This window comes from Gadus macrocephalus, chromosome 10 (genome assembly GCF_031168955.1).
Source record: "Gadus macrocephalus chromosome 10, ASM3116895v1".
NCBI classification, from domain to species: Eukaryota; Metazoa; Chordata; class Actinopteri; order Gadiformes; family Gadidae; genus Gadus; species Gadus macrocephalus.
Genome location: NC_082391.1, coordinates 16288142 through 16300114, shown reverse-complemented (window position 1 = coordinate 16300114; position 11973 = coordinate 16288142).

Here is an 11973-nt window from a genome sequence, read left to right as displayed (position 1 = left end):
GCCGTCTCCGGTGTACAATTATGACGGAACCATGGGGCCTCCGCCTCTTTGGCAGGCGATAGAAGGTGACCTGATTAACCCACAAAGTGACATTAAGCACGGAGACAACGCCTTCGCTCAGCACCTCATATAATCCAGAGGTTAATTAAGCATTTAACACAGGGAATTGAATGTCGGAGCAGTGTAATAGGATGTTGACTACAGAACTGGCCTGGGGAGGGGGGGACGGGATGGGGCGACGAGGGGACGGGACGGCGGGGGTGGATGCAACCATGTAAAGACAATGAAACTTGTTTTCCTGGGCGGACCCTGGGAATGCACTTGTTCGCTCGGTCGCCCTAAGATGATTGTGTGAGTACTCGTTGTTGTGCTGTGTGTGCACTGTATGGGTGCGTGTTTGTGTGTGTGTGTGTGTGTGTGTGTGTGTGTGTGTGTGTGTGTGTGTGTGTGTGTGTGTGTGTGTGTGTGTGTGTGTGTGTGTGTGTGTGTGTGTGTGTGTGTGTGTGTGTGTGCGTCTGCATGGGTGTGTTTTCACTTCATCCAGAGTATTTCTGTGAGAGGATTGATGAATGTTTCCTCCCCATTACTTTTAGCGGTCAGACGTGGTGTGAGCAGTAGTGGAAAATGATGGAACTCGGGGGGGTTCGTCTGCCCTGGCATGACGGATGACTCGTCCGGTGAAAATAGGGCATTGTCCCCTTCTATCATTTATTACAAACGGTGGCCAGGTATGATGGAGGGAGCGGGGTGGCTCCGAGCGTAGATCATTCACCCTGGATAAGGAGGCTGGTCTTAGTTGAGATGTGGCTCCTTCTTCTTTGAGCGCTTATGCAAGGAACGTGGCCACGTGTTAGTGTTTGCTCACTATTTGCATAGTATACTATAGCAGCACCACATCCATAAAGATACGGTCTTTAAGCTGTAACACGTCTGTAAATGGGGATAACAGCGGTCACATGGGAAGGTAGCCGTCTACCTCGTTTTGTTCTCTCAGGTGATCCATTAGATAGACGTATTTTGTATGTCGTGTGTGGCACATTTGAAACAAGAACTGAAGGGATCGGGGTGGCTGATTGGACACTGGATGAAATATTGTTAAGTCAGATGGACGAGCAGGAGAGGGTGTGTCGGGCAATGAAATATAGAAGTGGTTTCCCCTTAATGTGCTAGCTCCAGGCTTGTGTAGAAGAGTGGCAAAGCAAATTGGCAACAACACGTACAGACAATCTCTTCATGACAAGAATATTAGTCTTTCCACCCATTTTCAACCTGACTGGCAGGTGGACCCAGATTCTTAAGGGAGAATGCCACTAAAGCCATAAATACGAGTTTACAGTTGAACTATGTTGAACACCAGGGAAATAAAGAAAAAATGGCAAAGTCAAAATGAAACCTGTATGGCCCTTTAAAGCTCGTAGATTTTTCGATATCCCTTTGTATTTAAACATTTAACAGAAAATCCAGTAAATGCTTCGAGACTGTTTTTGGCATGCATGTTCACTAAACAAATGTGTGAGAGACGAAATTGAGTAGCTCACATAGACTTTCCAAAGCCAATTAAACGCTCAATAAACACCTTTTAGTTGTTTGTGTACTGCCAGATTTTAATTGTTTGCAGCATGCGGCTGTGAGCTACAACTTGGAGTTGTAGTGAGGGGCACACCGCTGAGCCGTTAAGGATGCATGTTTGTTGACTGATGGAGAGAAATAGGGCCAAGCCAGTTCCTCGATATGTCACTCAACGGTACGTTCTCGAAATATAGCAGGCTGGCTGTAGCTTAATGTCAACCCATCTCAGAGCAGGAATATGAATCTTATACTTAGAGAGGTATTACTTAAATCCGGTACAGACTACTTTTTTATTTAACAACAACCTTGCCACCTCTCATATTTTGAAATAATGCCCTTTTCCACTACATCTGAACTTGGCCAACTGTCTCAAACGACGAATATAAACGGCAAGCACAGGTTTCGGCCCATCATGAGGAACTACCGCATGAAAAGGACAGGCCCCATCCTACTTTTATTTATTTATTGATCTGTTTATGTATTTTTATTTTGTTTCATGTACTTACTGCATCTGATCTTTAATATTTTATAAGGATGTTTTTTTTAATGCACAAAGGTGGAAATATGAGCTGGTGAAACAATAACTTTTGTGATTACAGTCGTTGGGATTTTACTGCCTGCGCGGGTTTTCTCGTAGGACGCCTCAGCCAACCTGCTGAGCGCACATAATCGCTGGCAGGATCCAGTCACTGTAACTTCAGTAGACTACTTGACTCTACAGCAACCATTACAAATAACCACTGACGATGGATCAATCAAGGTAAACAAATTACTCGAATTAGCGCAACGATAGCATCCTCAAAGATCATCTTCTTCTTCTTCGGCTAATCGTTTTTTCTGCCGATACAGGCGATGCACCCATGTGTTTTGCGCCTGGCAACACAACACGAATCGCAAACTGCAATTAGTCCGGGATCTCTCCGTTAAATTTCGATTTCCAAAGGGCGTCACCAATGGGCACAAACCAAAATACCTCTTCGCAATTGGATGGGCCTACAACCAATCATAGCTTCGAAATGGGAGATGCAGAACTGAGCGATGCAAAATAATATTGTTCCAGTCTCTTGTATTTCCTATAGTGGAAATATACTGTCCAGTTCTTTTAATATTGTCTCAGTATAGCTATCAACAGATCGCTCTCCATCAGCAGCAGCCATCTTTGTTGCTGTTGAAATGCAGAGCCGGACAGTAATGCAGTACATTTACTTTAATTTAATGGAGTACAGTACTTAAGTACAATTTTGAGGGATCTGTACATTTTTGGGGAGTACTCATGACTTTACTCAAGTAAATTTGAGAGGCAAATATTGTACTCTTTACTCCGCTACATGTCTATCCATAACCGTGAGTACCTGTTACTTCTTTTAAAAAATAAAAAATAAAAGGAGAAAAGAAAAATCTCGGAAACCCTAAATTTGTTGTTTCCCTCTCAGACGTGATTGGATTGTGCAGCCGCCACTGATAAGGACAGCCTTCAGCCTATCAGCATTCACCTTTGCATTCCGCCAGTCTACTCCATGGTCAGATTTAGATGAGAGACGATTGTTGATTTGATTGATGAAAAAACAGAGAAACTCACACATACATACAATTGTTAGCTGAATTATTTTTTTCTGATATTACATATTTAAGTAAGCTGAGCAATTGTTTTTATGTTCTTGAGTATACTGCTATACTGTATACTATTGTGCTATTGCCTTGTGGGCAAGTGAGAAATGTTAAATAAAGCAACATGGTAAAAAGATGAAAATGACTGGATTTTACTTTAATTCCTTTTACATTCTCCAAGGTATTAACATTTTTCATAACTCCATGTAGGACGTTTCTATACATAAATGTAAGCACTGTGGCAGTAGTAATGCAATATTTAGAAAATGTACTCTTGATACTCAAGTACTTTTAAAAACAAGTCCTTCAGTACTTTTACTTAAGTAGACATCTGACTGTAGTACTTTTACTTGTACTTGAGTAAAATTTAACAAGGGGTATCTGTACTTTTACTCAAGTAAGGAAGCTGTGTACTCTGTCCGCCTCTGTTGAAATGCCACTATGGTACTCATCTACACCGTCATCGCATTCATCCCGCCTCTAATTAGATAAACGGTTGTGATTGGTCGGTCTATTTCTTACAGGGCAGGAATCCTTTTGTATGGGCAGGGAGCCAGACATTATCGGCAGAGCAACTGAAACATGAGCTTGCGAGATTCATTTGGTTCCCAGCCTTGTAAACTCTTTACAGTGTGTGGATGTGTGTGCGTTCGTGTCTGTGTGTCTGTGCCTGTTTGGCTGATTGTTAATTGATTCCCCCCAGTGTATCAATGTGTAATTATCAACGCATAACCTTCAGGATCACTGGCATGGTTTCTAGTCTAACAAATATGACAAAAACAAGACAAACAATGCCTTCCGCCAAAGCACCTCTTCCAATAAATGTCTCCCCCTCCCTATTTTTGTAGGCAGCGGATGCGACTATCTCTTACCTCTCATTTGCATTCAACTCTTAGCCGGACACGCTTGTTTACTTTAATTCTACAATGGTGGAGTAAGCACTTTGTCCTCAGCTCCTTGTGTTACTGGGCGGTGTTGATGGATCGCGGCTGACAAACATTTATTAGCCAGGCTTTTAGATAGGCTCCAGAGTGCTGCTCTTGACAAAGATAATCCCTGTCAATGGAAAGGATGTTGCCCTCTTTGTGCCAACAGAACACATCACGGAAAGCCTCCACAACCCCAGGAACCTGTCATGTAGTAAACATTAGGCCAAAGCGACGGAACAAAACAGGCCCGTGTTTTGTTGTTCATTAGAGAAGGGAGAAAGTCCCGATCGATATCAATATGTGTTGTGCCAGTTTGTTACTGAGGTTGAATGCTCTTCGTAAGTTGTTTTTTAAACCATTATGGTAAAACATCCGCAATCTACTCAATTATACATTTAAGGGAAACTCTATTAATATTTTTATTTTCTCATCAAACCAAATAGCTCTGTTCATTATTCCCTGATATTAAATAAAACATAATGACACATATTAATTATGATAAGTTGTATTGAATAATGAATGCCAATAATCCTCGCAATACTTGGAAGTTTGAGGTTTGAGAAGTTAGCCACGCACACATAACTATATAATTTAACCCTGACATACCTCAAAATAAACAAAAGTGATGGATCTTTACAAAATCCATAAAGATCAGTGCAGAGTCTGAAGACTTTGATTACCTTTTTGTTGTTTCAGAATTTCAAGGTTTCACAAAAAGGGTGGTTAAAAGAAGATTATCAAATCTTTATCAATTATATATACAAATGAATAAAAAAAAAATATATATATATATACTTTTTGAACGTCTCTGCTAAACAGATTCATATATATATTATATATATATGAATCTGTTTAGCAGAGATGTTCAAAAAGTCAAATTGCCCAGTATCTTTCATCTGTTTGTTTGGTTTGAGCCAAAGCAAGGAAAATGTCACGGCAATGTTAAGTTGCCGAGAACAAATATATTTATTGCATTCTCAGACCCGCAGTTACCCTTTTTTTACTCTTACTTTTCTTTATCTTATATCTATTAACAGAGAAAAAAACAAAAATAAGCTAAAGATTTCGCTCAACAGATTCCGGAAAAGGTCTGCCTGATAAATGAAGAAGGCGGGGGGATAAACAGAGCGATATAATTTGCACGCATGCTTCGCTGAAAAACGTAAATATTTACACCACTTCTTTTAAATATAATACTAATTGCATCCAACTACAAAAAAAGTACCACGTTCCCTTTCCACCAGACAGAGGACTTGTTAATGCCTCCGCAGATCGTCTTCAGGTTTGCTACACGGGGGAACAGGGAGCAGAAACAGCTCGGCGAACCGCCGCAGGGTGTGTGGGGAAGAAGTTAGCGAAAGCACATTGTTAGAAAGTAATTATCTTCTCACATGAACCAGGGAAGGGTAGCAGGAAGGCAGACAACGGCTCCGACGAACGGTGTGAAGCGAGAAATACAGATTTGCCAGAGTCTGTACAGAAATACAAAAGCCGATGTTAGCAGGGCGCTTGTTTTTCACAGGCTCAAATGTTAACCCGCTATCTCTCGATACTGAGGCAAGACTAGGTAAAAAACGAAAGTACAAAATGGGGCGCTATGCTAAAGGTCAAAAGGAAATTAAAATTAATTTATCTTGACAAAAATGTAATTTAGACGTTAGGTTGATAAACGAGCACTGCCTGATTAAGGTAATTAACTAAATATGTTAATTTTCCGTTATCGTCGGGTTTTGCTCAGGAACAAATCACTAGTTTCCCTCAGGCGGTCTTAAGGGCAGCCTCTTCCAATCTTTATGTCCAGAAAGCCTGCTGTATCCATAGTAACAATTTCCAGGAGACGGTATAGGTAGAAATATGTGGTGCAGTAAATGACACTCGGCGTAGCTGTAACAACCTGGCATGAAGCAGCGGTGTAGTGAAACGATGACAGCGGACCTGTAAAACCTGCAGGAGGGGATGAAGCTGTACACACAGGCAGAGCAGGAAGCCCCCGATGGTGCAGTAAGGGAAGCATTAATGAAGAAACTATGGGCAGGGAAAACACAATGCTACAGTACACTTTCCTTTTACATTTTAGCCCAATCGAACAGTTGTGCGCTGAAATGGTCATCTCAGATTGACAGCAGATCTCTCTCTCGCCCTCTCTCGCCCTCTCTCTCTCTCTCTCTCTCTCTCTCTCTCTCTCTCTCTCTCTCTCTCTCTCTCTCTCTAACTCTCTCTAACTCTAACTCTCTCTCTCTCTCTCTCTCTCTAACTCTCTCTCTCTCTCTCTCTCTCTAACTCTCTCTCTCTCTCTCTCTCTCTCTCTCTCTCTCTCTCTCTCTCTCTCTCTCTCACTCCCGCTCCCGCTCTCCCTCTCTCTCCTACTCTCCCCTACTCCCTCTGGGCCTGTCTACACTGTGTGACTTGCTCTCTCAGGGGATTTACAGCTGTAAGCCCTCACCACTAATTTACGTTCAGTTGAGCAACAGATATTCAGTCTGTTGATTGAAGATTGGAGCCGGCCAAGTGCCAGAGTGGAATGTATATTCTCCCTTATAGTGTGGTTCCTCATATATGTATATATATTGTGGCAGACGCCAGGGAGGAGTGAGGGGAGTGGTAGGTCTGGCAACCTGCTGGCTCCACCCCAAGCCATATATGGTCTTCCTCCCTCTAACGAGGCAAGCCTGGGGATCGTTAGGCAGGGGTGCTCTAGCTTAAAAGGGCTAGCCAACAGACATGTGGGGAAGTTGGAGTTGGAAGAGGAGCTAGGGCTAGGTGAGGACAGGCAGGATCTGTGTGATCGCCTGGCAGTGTGGTACGCCTTAAGGGAGAGAGATAGGTGGAAGGGGTTGGACGGACATTGGAACTTTAGCATATAAGAGGTGGATGACCCTTTCCCACCCTGGTTTGCATTTACAAGGTAAATAAACCATTCTGTGCTTGGAACTGCCTTGTGTTGTGTCATTTGTCTACTCAACTTGGTAGCGTGGAAACCCCACACCCACTGGCCCGCTAGGCAACAAAGGGAGCCGCCGAAGTATATCCTGTTGAATCCAGCCCACCTCCCAGGTCTTCCTAAGTATGCGGTATGTCTGGCACGTTGAGGGCTCTGCACGCTTGCCATTGCGCTCCACCTCTGATGCTCAGCTTGACCAATCAGTTGCAAATAGAAGCGTCGGGCCGCTCGCTGAAGTCTGGCCATTCCTGAGAGAGGAGGCTGTAGTCTAGGATATGCAGTGCGTGGCCAGCCTTTCACTGAGCTGCACTAAAGAGCGCTGCACTAAGAATGGTCAAGGGCTGCACTAAAGAATGTCAGACACAACACCAGGCCCAACAAAGCCCCTGGAATCCTCCCAAGCTAGATCTGTTGGACTGAGTATCTGCTCTGAATCCAAATCCTCATCCTGACGTGTCTTTCATCAACTTTGTCTTTCTCGTCCCAAACAGACTTATCCTCTTGTCTGACTAGAATTGTTGATAATGTAGGATTTTTTTCATGTTTGACAAAAGCATCTTTTGTGGCTCCTTAGTTACTAGAGTGACACTTTGTGTGTGTGGGTGCGTGCGTGTGTGTGTGTCAGGCATTAACTGAGGCAGAGGCATGAATGGATTTAAAGGAAGAAGTGAGACAGCTGAATACACCCTCTCAGATGAAGGATAAGATGAATAAACAATATTCCTCCTCTTTTGTCACATTATGGATTTCTGTCAGTTTTTGGTACAATGGGGACGCTGGATTGTCTCTGGAATCTCTTTTCATTACACAGAAAGACACATCGATGATAATAATAAAGAAAAACGTGAAGTTCAGAAATGGACCAAAAATGAAGGTGAAAAAATAGTTCTTTAGTTCCGCTTAAACAAACTGGACTTATATATTTTTCAGAATATTCTGCATTCTCTCAAAGGAGAATGCAGCCGTATGGTTAAAAAGATGTACTAAAGGTGCTTTTGGAGTAATAGACAATTCCCTGGTTAGCTCATGACAATTTCATTCTTATCTCTCTCCCTTCAAGGCATGGGAACCTTGGGTTACAAGCCTTGTAACGACACAAACATGCACACGTACACGCCACTCAGACCTTAATGTTTACAACTAATCCTCAAAGGAGAATGAAATTATCTCCTTGCCCAAGGTGCACAGACAGACAGTGTGGAGGAACAAATGCCTTGCTCCTCCATGCTGTAGGCGGATAACCCATACACGTACACACAAGAATGCAGGTACAGACACACATACACACACGAACAAACACACACGTACACAAAAGCTTGCACACACACACAGACACACACAGACACATAGACACACACACACACACACGCACAAGCACACAAATACAACACTCAGATAAGATTTCAATATGATTGAGTTCATATCGCTCTTGGCCGATCAGTCCTTGTGTCCAAGGATACAAAACAATTGCCACAGTCAATACAGACACTACTGGCTTACATTTTAAACAACTGGTTCTTTGAGGCTAAAGGGAAATATTGCAAGCAAAGGTACTTGCAGGTTTCTAATATGCCATTTATTCGGCTGAGTAGATTCATTTAAACACAGGCTCCTGCGAGGAAATGCTGAATAGTGCAAAAGTCATGTACAAATTTACTGTATATGCAGCATTAAGTAGCTTCCTCATTGAGATGCAGCCTGAACTCCCTTTGAATTGATCACAATGTGGAATAGTGGTAGGAAATGCCTAATCAAAGATATAACATTGGCAGCCACACTCGTTAATGCAAAAAAACAGAGATGAGACACACACACACACACACACACACACACACACACACACAGCCACAGCCACACACACACACACACAGCCACACACACACACACACACACACACACACACACACACACACACACACACACACACACACACATGCGCGCGCGCACACACACACATACACACACACACACACACACACACACACACACACACACACACACACACACACACACACACAGCCACACATGCATGTCTGTACACAAACAGACCTACATACAGCTACGCATGCATGTATACATGCACACAGACACACGTGCATGTCCATACACATACACACACACACACACATAAAAAACACAGACACATATGACCACTGACACATTTATTCCGAATCCGGATGACGATAACTTAGTAGCAGATTTTCCTATGACCCAATTGAAGTGTTTTCCTGACCTACATATTGGGTTGGTCCTCAAGGGTCCGGGCCTTCTGCACTTGTTAAGTGTGTACAATGGCAAACTCCTTTGATGTGTGAGCATTGATTGCACTGATACAAGACTCTCGGTTGACCTATAGCATCGATCTGAGAAGTACTTTGTATTCTGCCTCCTTTCCAACTTGATGAAGTTATTTGGCGATGGCCTCACAGAATTAACTAGATTTTTCCGTGGGCCAAATGTAAGATAGCAAATTTCCAAGCGATATCTATTTTTAACCTTCGCAGTCTGCAATGCAATTCACTTTCGTCCACATTATGTGGAACTCCTACCAAGCTGGCCGATGTATTTCAGTTCCCGTGCGTCGAGTCTAGCCATGAGAGGGGAAAAAACACCATCATTATCATTTATTTCGTTTTTGCTCCACAGCCCACAGACAACCTTTGTCATTCTGTCCTCATCCAACTTCACTGGCTCCCAGTACACTACCGCATCCAATACAAAACCCTACTCCTCACCTACAAAGCTCTCCACAACCTAGCCCCCAGTTACCTCTGCAACCTCCTCCAAGAATACACTCCCTCCCGCTCCCTCCGCTCAACCTCTGCTGGACTACTATGTATCCCCACATCACGACTCACTACAATGGGTGCCCGGTCATTCAGCTGTTCAGCACCCAGGCTCTGGAACTCCCTCCCCCCACACATAAAACAGTCAGACACCATTACAACCAGTGGCGGTTCTACGTCCAGTTACGCCCCGGGCAAGACTTCCTACAAGCGGAGGGGGGGGGGGGGGGGGGGGGGTGGGGTGGAAGGAGCAATTGTTGACGGGGGGGGGGGGGGGGGGGGGGGGGTGGTCAGTGGGGATTTCATTCCGTCTGTGCACGGCACCTTCTCAACGAGCAGGTGTGCGGCTGCAGCCAGAGGGGGCGCCAAAATACCTATTCCCCACACAATGTTATGTCGTACTTCATTGATAACCGCTACGCGCTACGCAGCGCGTTTTTTTTTTGTACTGCTCGTGGCGCCCCCCATGTCATTTGGCGCCCCCCACAAATATGCCGCCCCGGGCGGCTGCCCCGGTTCGCCCGTGCCTTAAACAAAACCGCCACTGATTACAACCTTCAAGTCACAACTCAAAACTCACCTGTTCAAACTCGCACACAACGTCTAACTGATCACTGTTTTGATTGTTTGTTTGTTTTGTTTATTTATTATATTTTTTCTTTCTACTATTTATTTGGAAAGATTATTTTTTTTTTTCCACAATGTCTTGTTTTTATAAACGATTTATGATGACTATATGCTCTGTAAGGTGACCGTGGGTGTCTTGAAAGGCGCCTCTAAATTAAATGTATTATTATTATTATTATTATTATTATTCTTGACCGGGATTCCAACCTGTCTGTTTCATGGAAAGATCATGCGGCCGTTCCACATCAGCCGGTAACGGAGTTGACCGGGTTCATCTGAGCTGTGTTTGTATGGCCTGAGGGCTCCTGATTGTGGCATCATGCTACTGTAACCAGCAAGCAAAAGATAAAACCCAAAACCCACTGAAGGTGCAGTGTGTAGGACTAAGTGGAATCGAGCAGTGAATTTGAAGTTCGTATCCCCCTCATATCGTAGTACGACGTAGGAGAATCTACGGTGGCCTGTCCTGGCCTTTATTGTGTCAGGTGCCAGTAGGTATTGCAAAAGGATGTAATCGTCTATGACAATGATGATGATGATCCTTGATAGATTTATAAATTGGATTAGGCTATTTATAGTTATAGAAAATGTATAGGTCATAACAGACCTTAGTTAAAGCCAATGGTGTTGCATAAAGGTGGAAGTGTTTTCACCCATCTTTAAACCTGCATAGAAGATGCAAGAAGGTGGTTTAAAAAGTACAAAAGCGTGGGCAGAAGTATAATTGTACCCTAATCATTATCATCAAACAATCTTCTCTGAATGTGGTTGAAATAATGAAAGATTGAAGCAATTTGTGTTCACCTTTCAAGTCCCTTCATCACAGTGGGGCGTTGACATGCAGGGGGCTGAATTAGAACATGGCTGAGGGATATAATGATGATGTTCCAACAACAATTCAGTCCACATTCAAAAGGGGCCAAATGCCCAATTAAAAACTGTCCCTCTTCTGCTCTCTCTCTCTCTCTCTCTCTCTCTCTCTCTCTCTCTCTCTCTCTCTCTCTCTCTCTCTCTCTCGCTCTCTCTCTCTCTCTCGCTCTCTCTCTCATCTCTCTCTCTCTCTCTCTCTCTCTCTCTCTCTCTCTCTCTCTCTCTCGTCATCTCTCTCTCTCTCTCGCTCTCTCTCTCTCTCGCTCTCTCTCTGCTTCACTTGTCCCTTTGTCAGATAATTATTGGAAATACAGCATGTAAATTCTCAGGATTATACTTTCTAAGAATGCAAGACACAAGAAAACTCTGCACATGGCAACTGACCAAATATCAATATCAATTATCCTCGTTTTCATTCTGTACTCGGCCCGGATGCATCTAATCCTACAATAAGTTTGCCAGAGGAAAGTACCACCTTCATCTTTAGACAAAACATATCAACACAAGCAGAGTGGAGAAGAGTTAACTAATCACGGCTCATTTAATTTCTGTCATTAGCTCAACTGAAATGGCGATTGTAAACAAAACACAAATAGGGGGAAGGACAAAATAGGAGGCTGGTAATTGCTCCTGCACTCACCAG